This window comes from Hemicordylus capensis, chromosome 4, assembly GCF_027244095.1.
Source record: "Hemicordylus capensis ecotype Gifberg chromosome 4, rHemCap1.1.pri, whole genome shotgun sequence".
Lineage (NCBI taxonomy): Eukaryota > Metazoa > Chordata > Lepidosauria > Squamata > Cordylidae > Hemicordylus > Hemicordylus capensis.
Window position 1 is genome coordinate 89,481,921 of NC_069660.1, and position 27,309 is coordinate 89,509,229.

Consider the following 27,309-nt stretch of genomic DNA (forward strand, 5'->3'; position numbering starts at 1 on the left):
GCACGTGGGTCTCACCCACTGGCCTCTTTTGTGGGTGAGAATGGGGTGGCCATGTTCTGAATGGGTCCGTACTGGCCTTGGTGGCCCGGTTAGGAGGAGGAACAGAAAGGGCGAGAGTCTAATAGACTCTTGCGAGTCTGTTGTGCATTCTTGTGAGACTTGGGAACAGGATCCTGGGTCGATCTTGTGTCTTGCGAGACTTGCAAAGGATGAGAGGGGCTGGCTGGCAGGCAAGAAGGCCAAAGACGAGGGGCTGTCTGCTGACAAGGATTGGGCTTCCTTGGCTTGAGGAGCTGGAGCATGGAGGGCCAGAGAAGGGGGTAAAAGTGGCACAACCTCCCCTCTCTGGTGAGCATACTCAGAGGCCTTTCCCTGCATCCACAGAAGTAACTCCTGGAAACCCCAGGAGGCCTAGAGACTTGACACTAACTTTAGAGTAACTGGCTTAATTCTCTGCAGGACTAGTACAATGGAAGTTGTTTGACACTCAGGGACATATTCCTTCATGTGAAAACTCAATCTAGAGGGAGGAGAGAGCAGTAAAAATCATGCCCCCACCCCTCTGTCTCCGCTAGGCCTGTGAAGGAAAACTAGAGTGCACATAAGCTCCAGTATTTTTGTGTCTCTGTAAGGCAACTTCCGTTGTCTTAGCTCTACAGAAAATGTAAGTCACTAAGTTTAACACTTGGGTTACCAACATTGTTTACCCAACTAATGACGATCAAAGTTACTTTGCTATCCAATATTGGCATTTTGGCCCAAGCAATTTGAACAACAAAACATATACACAGAAAGAAATTGTCCGTTCTCCATGCCATTTTGCCATGATGGCAAGATGGTCCAAAGGTCCAGCAGATATGACATGCCAATGAGTGGCACTTGCCCAAAAGCAGGCCTATCACAAGACCCTGCAGAATTAGCAAGGACAGGGGCCTCACCCATCGATGTATCCACCAATCAGCAAGAAGGGACAGGGAGGGCAAGTCAGAGGGAAGTATAGAACAACTCAGCCAGTGAGAATTCTGACTAGGATGCAGTCTTGGGAGAGGTTGGAAGCCTCTCACAAGATTGCTATAGCTTTACATGTCAGAAGGTGGAAAATAAGGGTGAAGAGTAACCTCTCCTATCCATATGGAGACACCGGGGGAAGGGGAAGCATAAAGTCAGTGATACCCCAGTGGTCAGTGCATGACAGAAATATCTTCTTCATTCTCCACTGTTGTGATTCAGATGTTAACAGCTTAAGCACCCAATTCCAATGGCACTTCTTTCTCACATCACACAAAAACAAGCTTCCCCAGTCAGAATGTGTTATATATTTATCATCCAATATTCAAACATTATCCAAATAATTATTTTAACAACTGTAAAGTCAGGGTGTGTATTCTTTTTAAATGAATGCATCCTATTTCTATGACCATGACTACAACTTTTTATATACCGCTTTTCAACAAAAGTTGTCATAGTGGTTTCCATAGAAAATAATTAATAAAGTTGCTTCCCTGTCCCCAAGGGACTCACAATCTAAAAAGTAACACAAAGTAGAAACCAGCAACAACCACTGATGCTGTGCTGGGTTTGGATAGGGACAGTTGCTCTCCCCCTGCCAAATACAAGAGAATCACCACTTTTAAAAAGTGCCTCTTTGCTCAGTTAGTAGGGAGAGAGCAAATGTCCCTTTCCAACCCCAGACAAGGGTTGATATAAATGGGAGAAGGCCTGTACCACACAGGAAGTTGTGCTAGTTTTATATAGCAGTTGTCACACAGGGCTCCTGCCTAAATAATTGAAACAGGCAAAAAACAATTGCCTGCAATACCACTCTCAAGAGCTATTAAAAATCCTAGAAAATGATGATGCATTATGAAAAAGAGCTGAACAGTTTCACTTAGAAAGATATGGTTAAAAACACTTCTGTATTAGTTCATGGCATTTATTGGTTAAGATTATTTTGGGTCCATCTGTATTCCATAATAGATAGTAAGAGGATGAGCAGGATGATCTAGTAATTATCTAGATCTGCATAATGATTGCCTACATTTGTTCATCACATAATCACCAATTTGTCCTATCATAACAGAATACGGAGAACATACGTTTGTGCAGATTAGTTAAACTCTTGCTGTGAGGAACACTTTGAATCACAAAGGATGGTCAAAACTAGTTGATCTTGCCTGAAATTCTTTAGACTGCAGAAATGTATTCTAAAAAACATGGCTGGGCTGCTTGTTATTCTATCAGGTAAATGCTGTTCATAATTTTTATATCACATCAGTGGAAATAATGAATAAAACCACGAAACACAGTGACAATAAAATGGATGACGTTCAGATAAGATTTGTTATTGGAAGTGCTCTACAACCAATATGATTAGATTGATTTAATTATTGGTCTATCAGCTTCAAGGGCTCAAAGACAGCACCTTAGCAGTCTTATATAATGTGGGACGAAGAATACAGGATTCATGAAAGCTTACAGAGAACTTCAGAATACACAGACTTTCAGTCAAAGGTGTGGAGGAATAGCAAATTTATCCTCTTGGCTTAAGGAGCAATTCAGTTCTCTGTTCTTTTCTTTGAATCCAAATCACACCAGGTTCTCTTTGATTTTTCAGCACTGGGTATCTTCATAAGGAATTACCATGCAGAATGGACCAAAATTATTAAAGATAAAGTACTCTTGTCCCCCCGCCCCCGCTTTTCAAACATATGTTGATCCTAATTCAATCCATTTATCCATTCCTCAACAAGAACTGCTTCCTTGTGGTTTGAGTGTTTTTGTTCCTTCATCACTGTTTACCTTTCATAATCCCAGATGAAGGTGTTGTAATAATAACTTGAGTAAACCCCTTTGTCTCTCTCTTTTGTCGCCTATTGTCATGGAGCACAAATAGCAAGTTTTATATCCCCCCCACTTCCTTGAATGACAAGAACTTTCTTGGAGCAGTGTGCCAAAGGTGTTTTGTTATACAGTACTTATTTATTGACAAATAAACAGGTTGAGCAGGTAGCAGGAAGACCAGCACAAAGGTACACACTGCTAGGGCTAAAGCAACCAAAATCCAGCACCCAAGATTCTTTTAAAAAGGGATAGTTCTGCTAACCAGAAACCGCTTAGCAACCTTTCCTAGCCATTTCCAAAATTCAAACTGAGAGAGTTTTCTGGCTGAATTCCAGCTGCTCAACCTTTCAGCCCCAAACCTAGGCAGATGTGTGTGACTTCCTCCAAAAGCTTTAGAATAGCCACTAGTCATCAGAGCCTATTTCTTCCCAAGACTACTATTCACCATTCAGTGCTACACCAACAAAACATAGGGATGAAGACCCTTTTTGCACAACAGAAGACCAGGTTTATAACAGGCTAATAAAAGCTTTATGAATAAAGGCTAGGGAAATCATGGGAAATTTCAAAGCCACTCCATTCCATCCCTAAAACCCAAAGACTGGTGGCTGAGTGGCATACCCAATGCACCATGTTCACCTCCATTACAATGATCTTCCACTTGCTCCATCTAGAGCAGGCCTGTGCAACTTTGGCCCCCCAGCTTTTTTTTTTTTTTTTTTTGACTACAGGTCCCATAACCCTCAGCCACAGTGACTAATAGCCAGGGATTATGGGAGTTGTAGGCCAACATCTGCAGGAGGGCTGAAGTTAAGCACCCCTGATCTAGAGGGTAGGTGCTCCTGCAGTCAAAATCAAGACCCTGGCAGACATGATACACAGTGGTACAGCACTACTGTGCATGGCACTGGGGCTGCTGCAGGCCCATAAAGCAGCCCCAACTCTGTGGTTATTCAACAGCTGTGGCTAATCAACAGAACAAGTGGTTACACAAGCAGCACTGCCACAGTTCCTCCCCATTGTTGCAGTGCTGACTAGCAAGTGCTCATTCCCTACAGTGTCAGTGCTGCTTTAAGACTCCACAGCTGCCCTGATGCAGTTCACAGAGGTGGTGTACCATTGCATATCATGTCAGGCCTCCATCTTCAACTAAGTGTAGATGGAGGGATTTTAAAGCGTGCACCACATATTTTAAGGTTTACAACCATTAAGGTTTACAGCCTTGCATCTTAATATGAAAACAAATGAACTTTTGTTCATCAGTGCTTCCTTTCTTCTGTGAGAGTAAGCCCGTGTCCCATGTTTTTCCCCTTGTACTTCACCATAGGGTGAAGCTTTCCCCAGCCTTTTGAGTCACCTGGGGGGTGGGTCACATGTTGCATAGATACCACACAGCAGTCAATCTCAATGCTCATGCACAAAGCATTCAAACATGTTTGCAGCCTGAAGTCACATGGTTTGGCAACAGATACATCATGTGGGGTTGTTGATCATGTGTCTTGCTTCCAAGTTGAATAGCTGAAATAAAATTTACCAGGTTTCTCAGCCCATTATCACAACTGGATTTCTTCAATAATCCAGTTTATCCTTCGATCCCACTACATCTCACACGCCATCAGGAATCACTTATGAGTAACATGTTAGAAAACACACTTGCTCATCAGAAGTCTTTGTTGCACTAGGCACTTGGCTCACAGAACAGCCATTAATGTGTGAAATACGGCTATGCTTAAAATGTGTTTATTTTTCATTGTTTTCCTTTTGAATGTATTTAGCCTTCTGGACTCTATTCTGCTGAATGCTAACATTCTGACAGACAAAGAGACAGTCTCGGAGAAAGTCTTCTTTTGTAAATGGTGTGGTATTCCATGCAAAAGAAGTGCCAGAATTAATGGGACATGTTATGAGGCAAGGCTCAGAGTATGTGAACAGATTTAATCGAATCCAAGTCTGCAGAAGCACCTTCAGGTTTCATATGTTACTGACATTGACTCAAATCCAATTACTGTCATGCACATAATATTAACCACGGCATATTATTCCAAAAGCATATTGAGACTGACTGGTGTGTTGCAGGAGCCTCACGTCTTAAGTCTGAGAGAATATGCTACTCAATGGACTAAAGTCACATCACTTCCAGGTCAGGAATTGGAATCAACTGATCCCGCACCAGAGATGGACAAAATACTCAGAAAATGTATTTTAGATACAAAATACTTGGTAAACAACCAATAAAAATACAAAATACAAAACTGTAGTTTAAAATACAAAATATAATGCCTGAAAAAAGAAAACAATTTTGAGATGTTGGTTACTTGTCCAAACTTGTTTCCATTTCAGTTTTACAAAGATTAAAGCCAAAAAACCTCTTTGGAGCATGTAGCTGGAGCAGGCACATAGGGAGACAGAACGGAACATGCTACTAGCCAGATCAAGTTTAAAACAATCAAAAGCTAGTTTATTTAAGTAGATATAAAAAGCAGGAAAGTTTACAGGCAACCAAAGCAAAATGGTAAAAATACACAAGTGAGATACCTTACTTCCTATCTAGTGTTAGACAGGAGGCTTAGCTCTTAGGTCTCAAATTTCAGTTCAGAGAACAAAAGCTTGCATTGTGGTGAAGTCTGCACATTCCCAGGAGCCATACAGCCTGGTCTCAGCTAACAAAGCTAAACTAACACCAAAACAGCATGTTGGAAACCGCAACCTCAAGAGTCCTTCCCTTCACCTAACTTGAGGTTGACTATCCCCTTTTGGAGACAGGCAGAACAATCAAAAGCTTAATGTATCTCTCTCAAGGTAGAACTTACTAAACCATAGTAACAAAATTCCTGACAAACAAGTGAGAGACAATAAATCCACAAAAATGGTGGGCATGGAGGCCAAAATTGGCTTTTGGAATTGAGGGAAGTTCTGATATGAAACTAGAATGTGTTTTTAAGCAAAACAAATGCCAATTTTTTAACACCCCCCCCACCCTCACAACCTGTTCCATTGGGGAAAGTGTTCTGCTGCTGGACACTGCTGAAAATGGGACAACACACAACATCCCAAAGGTCAGGGTAGCTTAAAATCACCAGTGAGTTCTGGGAAATACTAGATTCTTAATTCATCATGTAGCCTACATAGCCTATGGTTAGGGATGTGTGGAACTGGTCCGAGGGTTTGGTTTGGTGGTTCGGGGTCGAACCAAACACACACACACACACACACCGGTTCTGTCCGGACCAGAATCGAACCCCCGCACAAGTCTGTGACCTTTTTTTAAAATCAACATTTTAAAATCTTCAGCCCCTTCGGAGGGGCTTCCTTGAGGCTGCCGGGGGTGGGGGTCTGTGAGAGTTCCCCCTCCCCCCACCGGGCTCTCACATCACCGCCGTGGCCCGTCCAGAGCCTCTTTTCTGGCCCTTTCGGGCCTCTGTAGATCGGTGTGGTGGCCATTTTGGAGGCTGCTACACATGTGCAAATGGCCTCTGTGAGGCCTGGAATGGCCCAGGGCCTCTCAGAGGCCATTTGCGCATGTGTGGCGGCCATTTTTAAAAAATTTTTTAAATGGTTGCCAAAAAAATGGCCTCCGCGCATGCACAAATGGTCTCTGTGAGGCCCTGGGCCATGCCTGGCCTCACAGAGGCCATTTGTGCATGCGTGGTGGCCTCCAAAATGGCCACCGTGCCGATCTATGGAGGCCCAAACAGGCCAGAAAAGAGGCTCCGGACGGGCTGCAGCGATGATGTGAGAGGTCATCGGGGGGAGGGGGGACCTTCACAGATCCCCCCCCAGCCTACAAGGAGCCCATCAAAGAGGCCAAAGGTTAAAAAAAAAATAATTAAGGAAAAACATAAAAAATTCACAAACCCTCCCCTGACCAAACCGGACAGATGGGGGTTTGAAGTGATGCCGGACCGACCTGGTCCGGTCAGGTTTGAGTCCGGTCCGGACTCGAACTGAACAGGGCCAGCTGGTTTTATGCACACCCCTACCTATGGTGCATTCTAGGAATAGCACAACAAAGTACAAAGCATATACATGATCAAATCCCCAAACACTTCCAATTAAAAAAAACCACGCAACAAGCACAGCAAAGCATTTTCAGCAATCTAGCATAACAGATGAAAGCATCTTTATATACAATTCTCTAAGACATACCCGTGGCTAATCCCATGTGTGGCAGCTCTCGCGAGAGTTCAGAGAGCTGCCGGATAGCCACAGGAAGGGCCAGAGAAAGATTATGGAGGAGGTGGTGGTGGCCAGCCAGCTGAAGAAAATGCTGGTGGCCGGCCGGCTGGCCAAGAGGCCGTAACTGGCAGTTGGTTGACTGGCGGGCATCCAAAAAGCAGTGCCAGGAGGGAGGTACAAAAGAAGGAGATGGGGGCAGGTGGGGAACAAGAAGGAGGCGGGAGCTGTGGGTGGGTGGGGGGAGGAGACAATGGGTGAGGGCGGGCGGGCAGGCAAAAAAGCGATGGGGGGTGAGGGGAGAAGGTGGCAGCGAACTAGGGGTGCAGATGCTCTGCACCAGTTCAGCTAGTTTCTCTTTTCCTACAAGGCTGTGTGTAGCCAGCTCCAGGCACCTCAGAGGCAAGATGCCTTCAAATACCAGCTGCATGGGAGCAACAGCAAGAGAGCTGGCATCTCCTCAGCTCCTGCCTGTAGGCTTCTCAGAAACATCTGGTGGGCCACTGTGTGAAACAGGATGCTGGACTGGATCCTACACATAGGAAACATAGGACCTTTTCCCAGCCACACAAACATAAGGATTCTCAGTTTCTCTCACCTCTTTGCAATTAGGAAGCAAATGAAAATCTCTCACTCTCCCCCGCCCCCAACCCTACAAAAGAATACAGTACCTAGGATGGAATGCCCCCCATCCCCCAAATACCTAACAAACAAGGTAGCTGCTGGCTGGGAATCAGACTCTGATTCCCAGCCAGTCCAGAGCCCAAAGTGTTTGCAAAGAGTTTTTAAGGAGATAAAGTAATTATTTACCTCTTGCCCTCCTAACTCTGCTTTGCTGATTGCTGTACTGTAGACAAGAGAAAGACACTGTTTAGGTAAACCTCAATTAATCCACATGTCTGCAAACCCTCTGACCTTCCAAGAGGGTGGGGGTGCAATTTGCATCCCAGTGTAGGTGTTCACTGATCACTGAAAGACATTAGCCTGGTCATTTCAAACTAGTCAAGCCAGTTGACCAGAGAGAGAGAGAGAGAGAGAGAGAGAGAGAGAGAGAGAGAGAGAGAGAGAGAGACCGGAGCAGAGAGTGGTCTTGTGGTAGCAAGTATGACTTGTCCCATTAGCTAAACAGAGACTGCCCTGGTTGCATTTGAATAGGAGACCACATGTGAGCAATGTAAGATATTCTCCTCAGGGGATGGAGCTGAGGTTTCAAGTTCCCTCTCTGGCTTCTCCAAGATAGGGCTGAGAGAGATTCCTGCCTGCAACCTTGGAGAAGCCGCTGCCAGTCTGTGAAGACAATACTGAGCTAGATAGACCAATGGTCTGACTCTGTATATGGCAGCTTCCCATGTTCAAGTTATCACTTGCTTTTTCTCCTTGTTATACTACTTATAATCAGAGAATAGAATTAAATTAATATTAATTTGAAATTTTAAAATCTGTCATTCTGATTGTGGTTTTAGCTTGGATTTTTAAATTGTTTAGTTTAATTTGGTTAATTTCATTAGTCTGATTTTACATTGTAACTATTTTATAAATGTTGTGAGCCGCCCCAAGCAGTAGTATACTGGAGGGGCAGGGTATAAATATTTTGAATAAATAAATATTTTATCATAATGTTTATTATTATTTATCTGGATTCTGAGTCCATCTAAACTATAGTTAGCATGAACTGGGCAAAGAGGAATCTTTTAAAGTGATGGGGAACCATTTTCTTTTGCTACGTGAACAGCTTTGAGAACATTTTGGCTAAAAAGTGGTAAAGTTATTACAGGTGGCCCTCATTATTTGCAGGGGTTCTGTTCTCGCCTATAGGCGCAAATACAGAAACGACGAATAACAAAACCCTACCCCTATGGGAATCCAGGGGTTACGTTTGTATATACACACAAAAGGGCCAAAAAAGCAGGGAGAAGGCAGAAATAAAGTACTGTATCTTGCTCTCCAATTCTCCAGCAATGCCTTCCCAAAACCCCAATTCCTCTGATTTTTCATGAAAATCGTGGGAATTTACTTATTTATATTTATTCATTCAATTTATATACCACCTGTCTCCAAAGGCTCTAGGTGGTTTAAGAAAAAGAGCCATAAAATGGCTCCACACTGTAAAATGGCGGCTGGAAATGACATCAGAAGTAATTTCCATGTCGTTTCTGGCCACTCAAATCCATGAATAGGGGGATTTTTATACTGTGGGTATTTTTATACTGTGGGTATTTTTATACTGTGGGTAAAGAAACTGGGTCTCTAAGACCCATCTGTGGATATGTGAAACTGCAGTTGTTAAAACCACGGGTAACAATGGCCACCCCTAATCATATATCGTTAATACTTGGTTAATATTGTATTATAATTGTTATTAATTATTAATACTTACAATATTAAATAATCATACAATTATTCTTCATTCTGAGGGTTAGAGGATTAAACACCATATGGAAGATCCACTCCACTGCCTGCATGTGAAAAATTCTCAGGCTCATTTGAGTCTTTGCTTCTCCCCCACCCCACCTACAGGGGCAGGCATGAGGGCCAATATGCAATCTATCTATGCCTCCTATAGACTAATCTAGCCCCCTCCCCTTCACAGTGTAAGTCATTCATGCCTGGAGCATAAGGTGACAGGAAAATGTGGATGGAGAAACAGGAGGCACAGCCAGAGTTCTCATTCACTATAATGGCAAATGGCCCTTCTTGCTGTTGAGGGAAGGAATAATAATATATATTTTAAAAAAACCAAAACCCTCTGTTGAATCTATGGGCATGCTTCATGTGCAGGCACTGGGCCCTCAGTGTACTGGAACATGTCAATAAAAATGGAAATGAATAGATGTTTTCCTTGTTAAAAAATCCTCTACTTATTAACCTTGATTAACAAACAGCAGCCCAAATTAGAAAGGTCTTACAACACTTCCAAGAGATGTTCAGGCTCAGGTACCCTAGCTTCACTTGGGCTCCTGTTTGCTCCTTCTGTCTCCTTAAGGTGTTCCTTGCATCCTTTTCTTCCCTCGTCCTCTCTTTTGTGCATCCTTTTCGGCTGACATACAGAAGTTTGGGATGCTGCCTGCTTACGTGTGGTCTCATGGGGTGCTGGAGTGATAGCAAGCTGAATTGGGGCTGTGGGGGCTGCAATGCTGGAACTGCAAACAAGTTCAATTAGCAGTTCAGAGCTGAGACCCCACACACTGGGCCTGGGGGAGGGAGGGGGAGCTGCCATTCTTCCATCCTCACTCCCCCAGGGTGAGTGCGCCGACCCCTGGCACAAAGGTCATGCCACACCGCAGACAGAGCTGTAGCTCAGAAAAATCCACAGACCAGAGATGCAATCTGTAGCCCTATTCAGTCCCCCTCCCTTGTACAACTCAGGGGGTCGAAGCAGGATCATTTGGAAAGCATTTGCTCACATATGGATTGCCTTTAAGCTGCAACTTTTTTAATTCACTGCATTTCCCAGTTTCATTTCTTAATTGTGGGTTGAGTTTGCCTTAACTCTTGTTTCCTGTGCTATAGAAAGCGTCACTGCAAATAGAAGGTGAGGTCTGCATCCCAGTCCAAATAGACCATGACAAACCCGTCTTCTGTCATGTCACTTCACAAAGACAGACGGCAAAAAGACAAATATTCTGAACCTCCCATGGAGCAACCTCCTTGCTAGCAGTCAATTATAGCAAAAGACCTCGTATTTATTGTGCTGAACACTGTCAAATAAAAGCTTTAATTGAAAAACTACCACCATGTATTTTTCCGAAGTGCAGTTACTGGGGAACCTCTCTCACTCCTGACTTGATGCTTACCAGTATAGGAGTCAGCCCTTCAACACCCACCTACCCCCAAACAAAGTGGGCCATATGGACATGCTAGCTTACGTGGCACTGCTTTCTTGTCATTTTGTGCCACATGAAGAGGGTCAAAGACTCAGAATTCATTCATATGGCTTTGAGGATTGGAAACACTGGATGTGAGCATGTGGCTACACGCCACAACCAATGTTCCCTCTGACAGGGATTTACAGATATCGTTCACTACAACTCCCAGCATCCCTAGCTGCAATGGCCTTTGGTTGGGGATTATGGGCATTGTAGTCAACAACATCTGAGAGAGGGAACCTGTTAGAGGGGAAACTGCCCACAACCCACTTAAAGTACAGGTGCATCATAGCACCATAGAGTGAATACAAAAACTGGATGGGGGGGGGCAGATTTGTACTTCTCTGGGAAAGGAAATGAAGCAGTAAAGAAATATATTATTTTGTGGGGGGAAATTGCAGAAAACTTTGTGGGAGTCTACTCAGAACAATAAGTTACCACAGCCTTATTCAATAACAGAATCTATTTGCACAATTATGCCCACACAAAAAGTCCAGTGATCCAACAGCCTGTTAAACAATTTCCTCTCCAAAACATCTACATACGGAGAATGTTCCTAGACAAATGTCCCTCATGTACATACCCTGAAAAGAGGAACAGAGTGTCATGTCTGCTCCATTACAGTGGAAAATGTCCTTTCCCCATTTCTTTGTTTTGCCACTGGTTCACCCCTAGTCTTTTAAAGAAGAGCTTTTTGACTGAGCCAATTAGTAGGGCTGTCAACCAATTAAAGAATGTTAGTTAATTATCTTATTTATTCAATGTGTATACCACATCACCCAGAAAAAAGGAAAATTTATAACCCATTAAAAAGTATTAAAATGAAAACAGTTTAAAGCCATTTAAAGGCCAGGCTAAAAAGATGAGTTTTTAGGGCTCTTCTATAGGCTGGTAAAGCTAAGCCTCTAATATCTATAGGGAACACATTCCACAGCCCAGGAGCAGCTATGGAGGAATCCTGATCCCAAGTTGCCACCAGGCAAGCTGGCAGCAGTCAAAGATGAACGTCTCTTATGACCTTAATGTGCTCTGGGAATCATGCTGAAGAAGGTGCTCTGCCATGTAACCTGATCCTAGGACGTTTAGAGCTTTGAAGGTAATTTCCAGCACAATGTATTTTGCCCAGAAACATATCTGCAGCCAGTGCAACTGTTTCTAAACAGGCATAATATGGTCTCTTCAACAAACCAGAGATATCAATCAGTGGCTGCATTTTGAACTAAAATTTCCGAACTACATATATAGGCACATTGCAGTAGCCAAGCCTAGAAGTTACTAGTAAGTGCACCAGTTTTGAGATCATCATCTTTTCAAGGAACAGATGCAGGTGTTGCATCAACCAAAGTTGATCGAAAGGACTCCGGGCTGTAGCCTCGGCCCAAGACACCAGGGTAAGGCCTGGGTCCAGAAGCACATCTATGTTTCTTTGCGGAGACAAATCAATCAAATTAAATACATTTGCAGATTATCAACACCTCAATATGGGTATCTTTTTAAGATATTCAAGAAAGTGTTAGATTTTGCAATTTAATAAACAAAAACTTGTACTCATTCCTAAGGATGAAAACCCATCTAAAATATGTTCATTTTCATTCCATAATATAAACTCAAAATAGCCTCCAAAAATAAAGAACTATATTCTTAGGTCCCAGTCCCACTAACTAGTTCTTTCCACACACCCCAAAAAACATTTTAATTGATCGATCTACTGATTCAGCCACCTAATGGCGCAGTGGGGAAATGACTTGATTAGCAAGCCAGAGGTTGCCAGTTCGAATCCGCACTGGTGTATATCGGGCAGCAGTGATATAGGAAGATGCTAAAAGGCATCAACTCATACTGCGTGGGAGGAGGCAATGGTAAACCCCTCCTGCATTCTACTAAAGGCAACCACAGGGCTCTGTGGTTGCCAGGAGTCAACACTGACTCGACAGCACACTTTACTTTATCTACTGATTCAAGCTTTTAAAGCTTGTAGCTCTAATTATTAAACCAAGATTTAAATAAGACCTAACTGTATCAGTGTCTGAGATAGGCTGAGGGCACAGAGCATTGAGGGAGAATTCAATGTCACCATCATCTACCTTTGGGTAAAAGTGCCACGCTAAAATGTCTGCATGGTGAGTGCAGGTGATGTGCTTATAGAGAATTTCTCCCAAGCATTATAGTCAGCATTATAGTCACATGGTCAGATTTCTGCTACTGGGGCCATCTGAAATTACATTTTGTCATACTCCTGTCTAAAATGTGGGTATAGGTTCTGGCCCAATATTAATGTCTGGTCATATTTGTGTGTGTGTGTTTAAAATTAGGGTTGAGCTAATTCCAACATAAACCCCTCCAAATCAACATCTTTTCTTAGCACAGGACACATAGCTCTTGTGTACTTGGATGCTATCAGGCAAAACTAAGATGGAGTGACAGATCACCCATAACATTGGGCCTTGATGGTCAAGAAAGCTGAAGTTAAATAAAAGCTGGGGAAAGCTGGAATGGAATGGTAAGGGGAATTCTTACAAGGTTCAAGACTATAGGTAAAGGTAAAGTGTGCCCTTGAGTCAGTGTCAAACTCCTGGATACCCCAGAGCCCTGTGGTTTTTCTTTTGAAGACTACAGGAGGGGTTTACCATTTCCATCTCCTGCGCAGTCTGAGATTATGCCTTTCAGCATCTTCCTATATCACTGCTACGCGATATAGGTGCTTCCCATAGTCTGGGAAACATACTAACAGGGATTCAAACCTGTAACCTCATGCTTGCTAGGAAAGTCATTTCCTGCTGTGCCATTAGGTGGTTTTCAAGACTATAGTATAGTATACAAAATCAAAGTCTTAACATATGCCTAGTTTGACATGCCTGCATGGGTAGATGAACAGATTAATAGCTAGATAAATTAGCTGATTGCAACTTATGTGTGCTAACCAAATATTCCCGTGCAGAAATGCTAACAGGTGTGTCTGTTTACATGTGTATTTCTCTGTCAGCAGAGCTGCCTAAAGGTCAAACAAATTGGACTGCTTGCTTTAAACTGACTTGCAGCCTATATCTATGAATGTTTATTTGGAAGTAAGTCTCATCAAGTTTAATGAGACTCACCCACAGTACATGTGCACGAGATTGTAGCCCTCATCTTATTCAAGTCAATGAGGCTGAAACCAGTTGAAATTCCAGCACTTTGGCTTATCCAAATTGTAGCTCAGACTCTTTGTGTACATTTAAGGTTAGAAGGTGTGCATACGTGCCTCTGTGTGTGTGTGTGTTCATTTTTATATACATGAATGTTTCCATATTAATGCAGACACTTTCATTATTATGCAGACACCTTGAATTATTGAACAACCCTGAGTGGGGACACACACACACACATCCCCACCCCAAATATAAACTGTGTGCAATTGTTGGTCCCAATTCTATCATATACTACAGGAGATGTTTCAAATCCTAAGACATTACTACCAGTGTCTTTGCTTACAGAAAGCATTAAGTACATTTTAATGTCTTATTTATGAGTGGTGGGGAAGTTTAATATTATAACTTTTTTTAATCTGCTTCTCCACTTTCTCCGCAGCTGAAAAACATTTCATCTCCCCTAACAAACATTCAGCTCCCATGTTCTCTCCCATCTGCGCCTTATTTGTACAAATGTTCCTATGTCTTTAGAAATCATCTTCCAAAAAAGAAAAAAGAAAAAAAATACCCCGCCCACACCAGCCCAACCCATATTGAGCCTTAAACATTTGTGAAGATTTTGTCTCCCTCAATATGGAAAGAGCGAGGGAGAGAGATGTTAGAAAAGGGAGGAGGGGGAGGCAGCCGCCTAGAGAAGTACTTTATTCACTTTCCTGAGCCTTCTCTTTAAAGCTGCTTGCAGGGCTCTTTAATGTTGGGCAAACTGAAAAGAAAAACAATAATTAGAGATAATTGCTTGTGTCCAAACACAGGCATCAAAGCCTTCGGGACTCATTTGTCGTGGGCCTTGGTGCGTGATCCAGAAAAGTGACCCTTATTTTCTTTAGAGTGGGGGGACACATAGAAAGTGGCAGATGGAGGGACCCCTTTGCACTCTCCGTCGGCTCAGCTGTGTCTGCCAAGGAGACTAGGCACAGAGACCAGGATAAAAGGGAAAGAAAGAAGGGTCACAAGAGGTTGAATAATTACCAGGGTAAAGGGTAAGGGAGTGGGAACAGTGGAGGGTACTTCACCACCACCTTGGAGTTAGCTCTATGCATGTGGCAGGCCGTCTGGGGGCCGATGGGATGGGCATCCGCTCTCATTAACTCCATGTTTGGGAGAATCATGCACATTAAAGAAAGAGGAACCTCATTAAGACAAGTAAGATCTCAACTAAAGCCCCAGTAGTGACTTCAATGGAGGTGGTGAATCACCACCCTCAGCTCAATAAGGGCGTTGTGAGAGCAAATGCACACACTTGATTTTAGGGGATTTTCGAGAAATCACCCAATATTTGAGAGATTAAAATATACATAAAATACCATATCTCCATTCACACATACACATGCCTTTTGCCAGAGTCTAGCTTTCTACCTGCAAATATTTCACAATGCTAAAGAGAAAACTTTCACCAGAAGGGGCTAATTTTAAAAGCTGACTCAGTCCTATTTGTTCTTTTGGACATCTGGGGAATTAAGAATTAAATGACAAGTGGGGAAGTAGGAAGAACTACTGACAATCAGAGAAAGAGGAAGGGGACAAACAGTGAGGAGAGCTGATTCTCTGTGATGTTTGCTTAAAATGTCTGTGTTGATTCAAAAGTTGTAATTGAGTTTCTCCTATTAAAACTCAGTATCTGGGGAGGGGATTTCATAGTTCATTACTCACCTTCCTGCTCTGCTAATTTTTTCAAGTCAACGGAAATGTTTAATGGGACACTGATTTTTAAAAATAAATAAATAAAACCATTACTAATTTCCCTCCAGTTTCTTTTAAAAGGAAAACACTCTGAAATGAAAGGAAGGAATAAGCATTCTATCCTGATTTTGTACATTAACATTAAAAAAGAAGGACCTGTCTTGCAAAAAAGTCAGCTCTGATCACCAGTTGAATAGAGCAAGCTGGATAATGGTACTGCTCCAGAAAACCTTGTAGGCTGCCTTTACAACTCATGGGTTCTTTCTGATAAGCTAGAGCGAAGGTTTCTAGTTGCCTAGTCTGCCTCTCTGTAATGAGATTGTAATGACCTAAACGATCTGTTGATTAGGCACAATAAATCTGTCCTTTTCATCCTGTCATTTCATAGGACCCTGACTAAGGTTATGGGCTTAAAATAAACTCAGCCGGTTAGTTGGGTGTGAAACAAAGTTCCTGAGTGACAAATGTGCTTAAAACAAAAGCGGGAAACTTTGCAGAAAAACCAATACTAGATGCACTGTGCTCTGTTTGTGTATAATATGATTCAACATGTATAGTTAACTTTAAGTGGGATACAGGTTAGAGTTTTTCACAAATGATGTACCTTTTATTTATCAAAATATTTGTAATGGTGTGTGTGTGAGAGAGAAAATTTGGATTCTTCCTTAATTGCAAGTTCCAAATATGGCAGAATATATCACATGGGTTTCATGTAATACATTATGACTGCAATCCCTATGTTCTCTAATCCATTTACTATGGAGAAGCCTCACTAGTGTTCACTGTAAAAAAAGAAATGCTGAACTTGTCCTTTTCATTTCAATTGGACTACTTTCAATAATTTTTCTCAGTAGGCCAGCCACTGTTCCCTAAGACTATTCCATAGGTTCCAGACTAAGGTCTGTATCTTATTTATGCACAATATGCCTAGCCTAAAACAGGAGAGGAGAAACATATCACCCAGTCATTAATCAGTATATCTTATTTGCAAGACAGTCCACAGATACAGCCACACAAAGGTCATATTCACACTTGGAAAACAGAAATATTAAAAGTATTTTGTTAGCCTTAATGTGTTTATCCATATATGAGCCAATACGTATTTATAGGGAGCTTACTGAAGCAAAATTGCAAGGTCAGTGCTCACTGGACAGAGGTGAAATCCAAGGAACAACTCCAAGGCACAAGAATTGAAAATATTCCTGTGTATGTAAGCATATAGAGATTTACTCCACGGCAGTGAGGGACAACTGAACTCAAATGTGACAAAAGTGTGGGTTCCATGCTCAGTGTCAAGATTTTTTTTTTTACAACATGGGGGGGGGCTGATTGCATTAATTAATTAATCAATACTTGATTTTTTTATTTATTCATAAATATGTTGACAATTTAAATTGGGGTTGAAACCACTAAGCTTACAGTCCTGCACATTTATGTACAGTGACGTGTACATAAATCCTAGTGAAAATAAGTGGAATTGTAATATTATGGGGACCAGGCACAAGAGGCCAAACTGCCTAAGTTCAATTCATACATGCATGGCCCTGTTCATAACTTCAAATGGAGACTTAATGTTGTATGTTAGAAACAGCCACTGCAGATCAGAGATGCTGTTTTCCATACTAGCTTGCATCACCTGAAAGGCAGGATGAAGAAATAAAGTGAAATGCTTGAATATGAAGCAGTCTTGAAAGGTAGAATTAACCAATGTCTACAGTAATTGTAATATAGTGTGGGCTTGTGATGAGATCTGTCATCTGTGAAAAGATTTTTGGGGAAATGGCAATGTAAATTAACAGCATGTAAATCATGCATTTAAGATAATGTTTCAAACAATAAATGACTGGTTTTGAAAATAGAACATTTGTAATATTAAATTCCTCTAGTTATCATCATTATTGCAATATTTGTTTTAATCAATTTAGGTTATTGACAAGTTAAAACTAAGGTAATTTTCTAAACCGTGTAATGCATTTATGTTTTTTTAAATTTATAAACGAGTTTTATTAAGAAATATATGTAAGGGATGCATGCAATGTACATTCCTCCTAATCATATCTCAGTTTAATGAGAATCTACCTACATGGTGTTTGTTTTTATAATAATGTCCTACAGTCTTCATGCACTCCAGTATATCCTGCAATTTATACAATATGAGCTTGCCACTCTGTGCACTACTTACATTTCTAAAAAATCAAAATAGCAATATGCGTTTCCTCCCAAGCCTATGTTTGTTTTAAGAACTACATGCTTTCCTTAACGCACGTGGGTGAGTTTGAATTGGTTTGCGGGGATATAATAGTAAGTATTGCTCTCACTCAAATACTCATGCTGTATTTACAGTACACCTTTTCTCCCAGATACGTCGTTCAGCTGCGTGGTCAGAGATCAGATCAGCTCATAAATAAAATCAAAAGAAGAGACATTAATTTCTCTTTCTGGGAATGGTGCTGCTGCTCATTCGAACGGCAACAGAGCAGCGAGACCGGAGTTCTACAAACAAAGCTAACAGGGAGAGATGGGGGAAGACACAGCAGTGTTACCTTTTCCCAAACGTGGGTCGCTCCAGGAAAGCACGATGATCTCCGCAACACCAATCATCTGCCCTCTCCATATCGCCCTTAAAAAAAAACAAAAATCCTTCGACTTCAAAAGCCCCACTGTTTCCTACGCAAGTTTTAAAAGATTTGCAAACGGCAAAACTCACCGCCTTCCGGCGTTACAATAATCCCAAAGCGCCCCCTAGGCGTCAAAAAAGAAAAGTGACCGTTAACTTTATCACTCAACCTGCAAAACTGCAAAAACGTTTCAGATGCAATTGGGATGGAGAGAGTGCTTTTATTACAGGAACTTTATTTCCAGCCCCACACTGAACACTTAAGTTGCTTTCTCAAACAGCTCTGACTTTAACGGGGGGAAAACATTTTGCCCAAACTCCCCTAACGCTGTAAACTAAAAGGTTTTTTTTTTTAAATGTTTGGATGAAATGTGCTGTGTGTAGGAGTCTTTTCCTCCTCCTTTTTGCCATCTGGCTAAGTGCAATGATAACCAGTAATAGTCTAAATCATTACTTGTTTGATGGGAACTTTTAAAAATAATTGATCCTCTATGTGGTCAAGTTTAAGGTTGGGGGGGTTGCCCTTTTTTGCCCCCCCCTTAAACAAACTAACACTTAGCACAGCCATTCCCACATTACAAAGTATGCACACCCTCACGTAAATACAAATGTTGATTATTCCTAGCAAGTGTAATGTGAGAACTGAGTGACCTGTCAGTTGTGCTTGAGGAAAACTGTTTATAGTAAGATGATGAGGTGATGTCTGACAATGTATAGAAGACCTGTCCAACCAGTTTCCCCCTCCGGGAGAACATTCTGAGAGCCATTCTAATCATGCTAACCTTGTGGAGGCTGCTTGAAACAATGTCCATGTTGCAGTTTTTCCACGCCACAGAGATTATCACATACAGTTCACGATATGGACCCCTTGCATTATGAGAAGAGTGTCTAGGCTATCATTATTACCGTTAATATTTGTAGTATAAATATTTGTTGTTGTTTTTGGTTGTTGTTGTTATTTATTTTTACATTTATATCCCGCTCTTCCTCCAAGGAGCCCAGAGCAGTGTACTACATACTTGAGTTTCTCTTTCACAACAACCCTGTGAAGTAGGTTAGGCTGAGAGAGAAGTGACTGGCCCAGAGTCATCCAGCTAGTTTCATGGCTGAATGGGGATTTGAACTCGGGTCTCCCTGGTCCTAGTCCAGCACTCTAACCACTACACCATGCTGGCCCTCTAATATTGACAATGTTGTCGTCATTGTCGTTGTCGTTGTCATTGTCATTGTTGTTGTTGTTGTAACAGAATGGCATGAACTGGGGGTGCCTGTGGAGGCCAATGGCACCTCATGGTGACTGATGATGTCACCAGCTTTGGCAACATGCTGGCGGCTTCCACATATGTGCTGATGAAGCCTAATACAGCCCAAGTACATTCGGAAAACACTGAACTGCCAAAGATTCCAGGGAGTGCCACAACATCCACCACTGGAAGGTGGCTTAAGATGAATGTTAGCAGCATCTTATTGTGGTGTTTTGGTTAACCCATTCCTTGATCCAGGCCAGCTTTTGAATGGTGCTTTTTAGTTACTCCAGAGCTGGTGTAGAGGTGGGGCTAAAAACAACAGCACAGCCAGCAGCAAGAGCACTGAAGGCAGACTGCACTTGCCTCTCTGTAAATAATATCTGTGTCATTAGACAGTTTATATTCCTGATTCAACTCCACTTTCTTGTCCTTGCATACCACAACTCTTTCCTCTGGATTCTACACTAATCCCTGTGCAACTGTTATGAAATGCTAAACATTTGGCAAAGAGCAGGTCATGACTGGGCAAGTTTCAATGAGATGCTACAGACCTTTTGGGAGTTTGCCTGTTGAAAATCATGTGAGGAGGGAATATACATCTTCCTCCCCCTTCTACTCTTTAGCCGCATAGGTGCCCAAGTATGCCCCTTTCAAATATATGTAAATGTATCTACATGGGTTAAGGGTTGTTTCTCTGCTACTTGGTGCATAGTTGTATGCTTCGATTGTCATCACTACAATAGCCAGCCAAAGGCTGTAGTTTTATCACATTAAGCAAATACCACCAGCAGCATTTGCTCACCTCCACCCTTTAACCATTTGCTCTCTTTGTGGAAAGCAGAAGGAGCTAGGTGAGGTCATCCTCACTCACCATCCTCCGTTTTTATCTGGGCTGCAGAGGGAAGCAGCTAAGGTCAAACAGGATCTGACAAAAGAGGGAGATTATTTCAAGAGGGGAGAGTTGTTTGCAAACATATGAACTTCCTATGGCAGGAACCAATGGCACAATTACTTGTGTCAATAGAGGTTTACGATCCCACTATCATTTCCTTGACTGTGGCATTTTTAATGATGGGGGATGACCTTGAAGTTACTTATTAGATACACCTGAAACAGGCAATAAACCGAAACTGACTAGCTGAAGTCATTTATGCTTACGGCTCTGCCCCAACAGAAACAGCCTCCACTGCAGTAAAACCTTCAAGGGAGGTAGAGGAGTAGAAGACACGACAGTGTTTACATGTCTGTCAGAATTGTGTTTTTCTCTCCCCAAGGCCTCTGATCTGGGTGTCACTTGTTATTCTAAACCACAGGGAACAGAATAACAGAGAACTTTGTGCTTACAACAGTCGACAAATTGTCACTATTTCACCAGAATGAACTGACTGGATGCAAAGTTTTCCCAACTGATTGAAAAAGTATAGACAACTGTTTTCAAAATCTACTTTAAAAACTCCTCTTGGTTTGTGTGTTTGTATGTTTTGCTTGATTATTCTTTTTTAATGCCCCGCCTCCTTCTGTTGAAGATTTATAAAGATGGCCATTGCTTCTGGGAAAGAGGACCAAACTTCTCTCTTACCGCTAAGGTGGCAAGATTTTTTTTATTTTAAAAAAGACCTTTTTTGTAGCAGTTCAGTTTGATGCCTGTACAAATGTAAAGGATGGAGAGCAAGCAGCCTTGCTATGGGGACAATAGATATCGAGGCTGTTCTTATGAGCAGCCGAGACCCGGCTAAGGCAGCTTAGCCCGGACTTGGCCACCAATGCAAACCTCCAGGAGCCAACTGGCTCCCTGAGGCACCTTGGCGGCAAAAGTAGCTAAACAGCCAGGCTCTTAAACAAGATTAAGGGAGTGAGCGCTCCTTTAACCCTGTTTACCTGACCATGTGTCAGTGGCAGCTGCTTTTAGCCCACGTTGAAGCACTGACGGGTGCCCGCCTGTCACTGAGGAGATCCCCACAATGCACTGCGCAGTCTCACAGTGCACTGTGGGATTTCTGGGTACTGGGACGATGTGTCATGACTCCGGCACCTCCTCACTACCTGTGAGAGCCGCGGACCATCTGGGCATGCAATCTGCGTGTCAAGACACACACACCCCTGAAACATCTGCAGGGAAGGTGAGCTTACCCGCCCCCCGCCCTCAAGCCCTCTCATGTGATCACAAGAAAGGGCTCTTAGTGTGTGTGTGTGTGTGTGTGTGTGTGTGTGAGTGGGGTGTCACAAAATATAAAAGGGATGTGTGCTTTTGTGCTAGGAGAAGGTACACACACACACACACACACACACACAGTACTCAGAAACAAAACAATAGAGCTAACACTGTCTTTAAAACTCTACTTATACCTTGCTGAATTACAACATATTTCCAATTTATAAACACATAATATTCCACTTTGGGCAATAGGAGACAGATGACATTTAATAGAACACACAAGACAGTTCCTGGAAAACATTCTTACAAAGGAGACCAGATTGATTTAAATGATGGCAGCTTCCCCATGCACAGGGGGAAAAAACCCATCCTATTAAGAAAGGTTTCTTGAAATGCAGAGCATTGCTTCAGAAGAATAGGTGTTCTAGTAAGTCCCCCACCCCTGCCCGCATGAAGAGCTATCCATGTAATTAAATGGATATTACACGGATATTATAATCCAAGTAAAAAAAAAAAAGCTTACATTTTTAAAAACTACATATTTTAACTTTACAGGGTGGGGTAGGTATGATGTTACAGATACCATCTAGCTGAGGCCAGTGAGAATCATGCAAAGCTGTGCACTCCTCTGTGACACAAGTGATTGTACTTCTAAGGAGGTCTCAGATTTTAACAGGTAGTCACATAAGTGCTATTAAAACCCTGAAAAAACAGTTTTCTGATGACAAAAATCTAACCGGAGGAAAATGTGCTTATCTTTCACAACAAGAACACTCCCTCTGAAAAATATCCTTTATATCATTTTGAAACCATTGTAAATGTCTCCCCTTGAGCAAAACAACAAACTTTAAAGTGGCATTATCTACACTGAATGGTAAGTTATTGAGATCATCTCTAATTAGAATACCCCCAAATACATATATTTCCTCTAAATGCTGATCACACCAAAATTTATCCAGGGTTTCAGTGTTACTAAAACTACGTTGATGCGGGGAAACCTTGACCCTTGAGAGAGAAACATATTTTAAGAGCATTCCATTTAGATTTGCTCCCTGTCCAGATTAAGATGGATTCATTGTTGACTGAAAGGTTTTTGATAAATAGGCATCTTTGAATAGCTGGAAAGAAAAAGGAAACCATTATGAATTGCCCTGTCAGTGGAGTTACCATCAACATCTGAGGGCTCCCAAATGCCCTATAGGATTGTTTAATGCAAGTGGTGCAGAGCTGAATGGATTTCTACTTGTGCCTTGGCAAAATAAAGTGTGGACAGGATTACACTTAAATCTGAAAATGGCGTCTTGACTGGATTTTGGGTTAAACTGCAAACAATGATGTATAAGTACTATGCCATGACAATCAAGTGTGACTAAACTGAAATTTATCCTATCCACTAAGCGGCTTTCCATAGTCTTTCCTCATATTTCCCCCCCACCATACTACTCCACCCAACCACTCGGCTGCTTTCAGCCTAAGTTCTGCTGTCAAAGGCACTTTAGTAGAAATAGTTCAGGGCATCTCCTGAAAAATGTGCTTTGAAAACATAACATGGAAAACTTAAATACATTGCTTGGTCTTTGATTTTGATTGACTTCTACACAATTTTTGGAATAACAATGCTAGATGGATGACATCGCAGGCTGAGGAATGCCATACTGCTATGGAACATATGGCACAACACAGAGGGAAAAACACACCCCTCTGTTCTGTTAATGAACTTGGTACCTGGGGACATCTTTGAGGTGGGTGGATTTTCAAAAGTCAAACAATGAAAGCACTTGGTGATTGGGATATACTGAAAATCAGCAGCTCTCCTTAAATAAAATGTATATTTTTAAAAAAAGTTATAGACATCATGCAAAGCAACAGAGACACTTTGGGGATTGATTGAATTCTGAGCCAAATGTAATAAAATCATGGAGTGGAAAGACAAAAGAGCATTTCAAATAGTCAACTAGTACAACTCTCTTCAGCAGTCCCCTGCCACTCTTCTGCTTTCCAAAGTGTAGAATCCCAGCATGCCATCCTGCATTACATTCTGCCCACACAAGACATCAATCTTGCCTTTCTATTGAGTCCCATAGGCTTCAGGCTCCATGTTATCACTGCCTGTGCCATCTTCATACACTTTGGACTCTTATATTAGAAAGGCAAGATTGATGTTGTTGCGGTATGTCCACCCACATTCTGACTTGCTGAATATAGAGGCCAGGAAGTACCTTAAATATTTGGAATTAAAACTTAAATGATAAACTCTCTGTGCAGATTTAAATACTGCATGTATCACACCACTTGAGCAGCAAGCAATAAGGAACAGTTTGCTTCCATTGATGGATGCAGTTGTTCAACACAGAATCTATACTTGCTGAAATCTGACAGTACAAAGGTTGATTTAGAGTCATTCTTTATGATTCAGTGGTTTCTGTTTCTTGAACCAGGTTGGGGAAAGTCAGTAAACGTTAGGTTAAGTATCTCATAATCACAAGCATGTATACTTACTTACTTATTTTATTTGTGTGTGTGTGTGTGTGTGTGTGTGTGTGTGTGTAGGTAGGTAGGTACTGTATGTAGGGGGTCAGGATGCAAGAGATGGCTTAGATCTGCCTGTTCTGGATGGGGTTACACTTCCCCTAAAAGATCATGTTTGCAGTCTGAGAGTGTTCCTGGATCCAAAACTCTCCCTGGTCTCTCAGGTTGAGGCTGTGGCCAGGAGTGCTTTTTATCAGCTTCAGCTGATATGCCAGATACGTCAATTCTTGGAGATTAGTGACCTTAAAACGGTGGTACGTATGTTGGTAACCTCTAGACTTGACTATTGTAATGCACTCTACGTTGGGCTGCCTGTGTTCGCTGCCAGACTGGTCTCTGGGTTTACCCGAAGGGACCATATAACACCAATTCTAAAAGAACTGCACTGGATGCTGATGGGTTTCTGAACGAAATACAAAGTGCTAGTTATTACCTATAAGGCCCTTAATGGCTTAGGTCCAGGATATTTAAGAGAGCTCCTTCTCTGTCGTGAACCCTGTCGCCTTTTAAGATCATCTGGAGAGGTCTGACTACGGATGCCGCAAACTCGTTTGGTGGCAACTCGGGACCAGGCCTTTTCTGTGGCTGCCTCAGGGCTTTGGAACACGCTCCCTGCTGAAATAAGAGCATCTTCTTCTCTGTTTGCTTTTAGGAGGACCCTGAAGCCACACCTGTTTCCCCAGGCCTTCAACTGAGATTGTATTTTAAAATTTTAAGGTGTTTTTAATGTGTTTTTATCTATAATTTTTATCTTTTTATGCATTTTAAATGTGTTATATTGTATGTTTTAATTCTGTAAACCACCTAGAGATTTTTATACTAGGTGGTATATAAATTCAATAATAAATAAATAAATAAATAAATAAATATTACCATTAATAAAACTTTAAAACATCATAAACTAAAAGTCTGATAAAACAGGTGTGCTTTCACAAGTTGTTTAAAAACAATCAGAGATTATTTAGGAATATCACATTCCTAAAGGTATTTTGGAAAAGCAAAAATATTAAATTGAATGATATGTTGCTAAATTTTAAGTCTGAACACTTAATGTATGTCTTTCTGTTTTGTTGGTCGGTTATAGTCTTAACTGATGTATTAATTAGCTCTTCTGGAACTCACCTTCCCAGTTTTACCTAAGAGGCTTACAAATGCCCTAAATAAACCACTTCCAAGTAGGAAAAAGTGGATCACACATGTCTTTTGATATGAATGTACATAAAGGTAAAGTGTGCTGTCGAGTCGGTGTCAACTCCTGGTGACCACAGAGCCCTGTGGTTGTCTTCGGTAGAATGCAGGAGGGGTTTACCATTGCCATTTCCTGCGCAGTATAGATGATGCCTTTCAGCATCTTCCTATATCGCTGCTGCCCAATATAGGTGTTTCCCATAGTCTGGGAAACATACCCGAGGGGATTTGAACTGGCAACCTCTGGCTTGCTAATCAAGCCATTTCCCCGCTGCACCATTAGGTGGCTTATGAATGTACAGTGACCAAAATACGAGAATCTCATTTATTTTGGTTATTGTTTGAATCCAGGTGATAAAGACCCTATTATTGTGGTTTGTGCATACAGTGTACAATGCACTGGGTTCCATATGATTATCTAAACATGTTTTGATGCTTTTTCCTACATGAAAATGCTTTCAAAAACAGGAAATTCTGAGTGTCTGAGGGTGCAAATGCACAACACCTTGTATGTGTTTATGCATCTTCTTTACTATGTCCATCAGTGATCTTGTAATTGCATCAAAAAACATGTATGAATCCAGGTTCACATATGTTATTGATTAGACAAAACTTGGATTATTAAGGGGCATGTAATTCTGTGACGTGTGTTGTTTGGTTGCGTAAAAGGATGCAGCATGTTGAAATTAAAAGAGCATCACTGCTATCCCCTAATACAAGGAGACTGCAGTGCATTCAGTTCCATTTTAATCACAACTCCTTCATGAGTTATGCCCCGCCTCTGCAGACTCCTTGATTGGTTGGTAATTTCAGCCTACTGTAGACGTAAGAACTGAATTATGATTTAATGTGTGGTTATTATTTTGCCCCACCCTCAGCTGACATTTCTTGAACATCACTGATAAAAGGTGTAGCATTGCAAATTATGCTCATGACCCTTGGTTTCTTCCATGGAGCAGAGCGTCTCTATTTCCCAAAGACATTTCCAATGTGTTCTCTCAGTTATACCGTGTTGTGCCAACAGCTAGGAACATGGGAAGCTTCCTTCTGAATCCCTCTTCACCTTTTTACCAGAGTAACAAGGAACCAAGGCTGATTTATAACAGGTACGGATGTTTCTCCTGCCACAGTGGTGAATAGGACCACTGTCCTAGGTGTGTTTGTGTTTGAAGCAGTGCACAAACATTACACAAAGATAAAAGGAATATGAGGGGGGAAATGCTTACATTTCAGAGAAACTCTATAATCCCGGAGGTTCAGATATATGCCTTAGTCAAATAAATAAATGTACAGTTCTAGCCTGCCACTGATGTGTGGATAACAGTACCGAGCAGGGATGAAGTTTCAGCTTTCACCTCCTCTTGATGGTGAGTTAGTGATTGCTCTTTCTATTTTGTTGCGGTTGTTGTTCAGAGGGAAATTATATTTGAAATGGAAGGTTAAAGAGCAGCACAGGCTCAAGTCTGCAGCAGGGGAAATGTGATCAACCTATTCTAGAGATGTTAATGATTTCAAAAAGCCCCATTTCCTTTTGAGAAGATTTCAGGAGTCTCATTTAAAGGCTAGATCTGTCAGAATCCAGCCATAGCTGATAAAAAGTCAGATCAAAGGCTGACCTATTTCTCAAAGCATAATAGTTACCTTGTGCAATTTACAGTCTGGCGTTAATCTCAGTGCTGTCATCTGCCTGCCCTGGCCGTTAAAGCACACTCTGATCTGTCTCATGCTAATCTTGAAAGTGGACAAACAAAAACAAATACTCTTGCTTAGACATAGGTTGCCTTGTAGATCTGAGTCAATGCTACTAGCATGGATCTCAAAGACA

At 41.7% G+C, this 27,309-nt stretch overlaps 1 long non-coding RNA gene across 2 annotated transcripts in view; it reads right to left on the bottom strand.

The window, feature by feature from the left end:
• Window positions 1-18,483, bottom strand: part of LOC128324067 (uncharacterized) — a 41,848-nt gene extending 23,365 nt beyond the window's left edge. Inside the window, exon 1 of one of the 2 annotated variants that reach the window (XR_008306618.1) lies at window positions 18,292-18,482. This is a non-coding gene — a long non-coding RNA (uncharacterized LOC128324067). Of the gene's footprint in view, window positions 1-18,291 lie in introns of both variants that reach the window. The other variant, XR_008306617.1, reaches the window with a different exon arrangement.
• Between the last annotated feature and the right edge of the window lie 8,826 nt (window positions 18,484-27,309).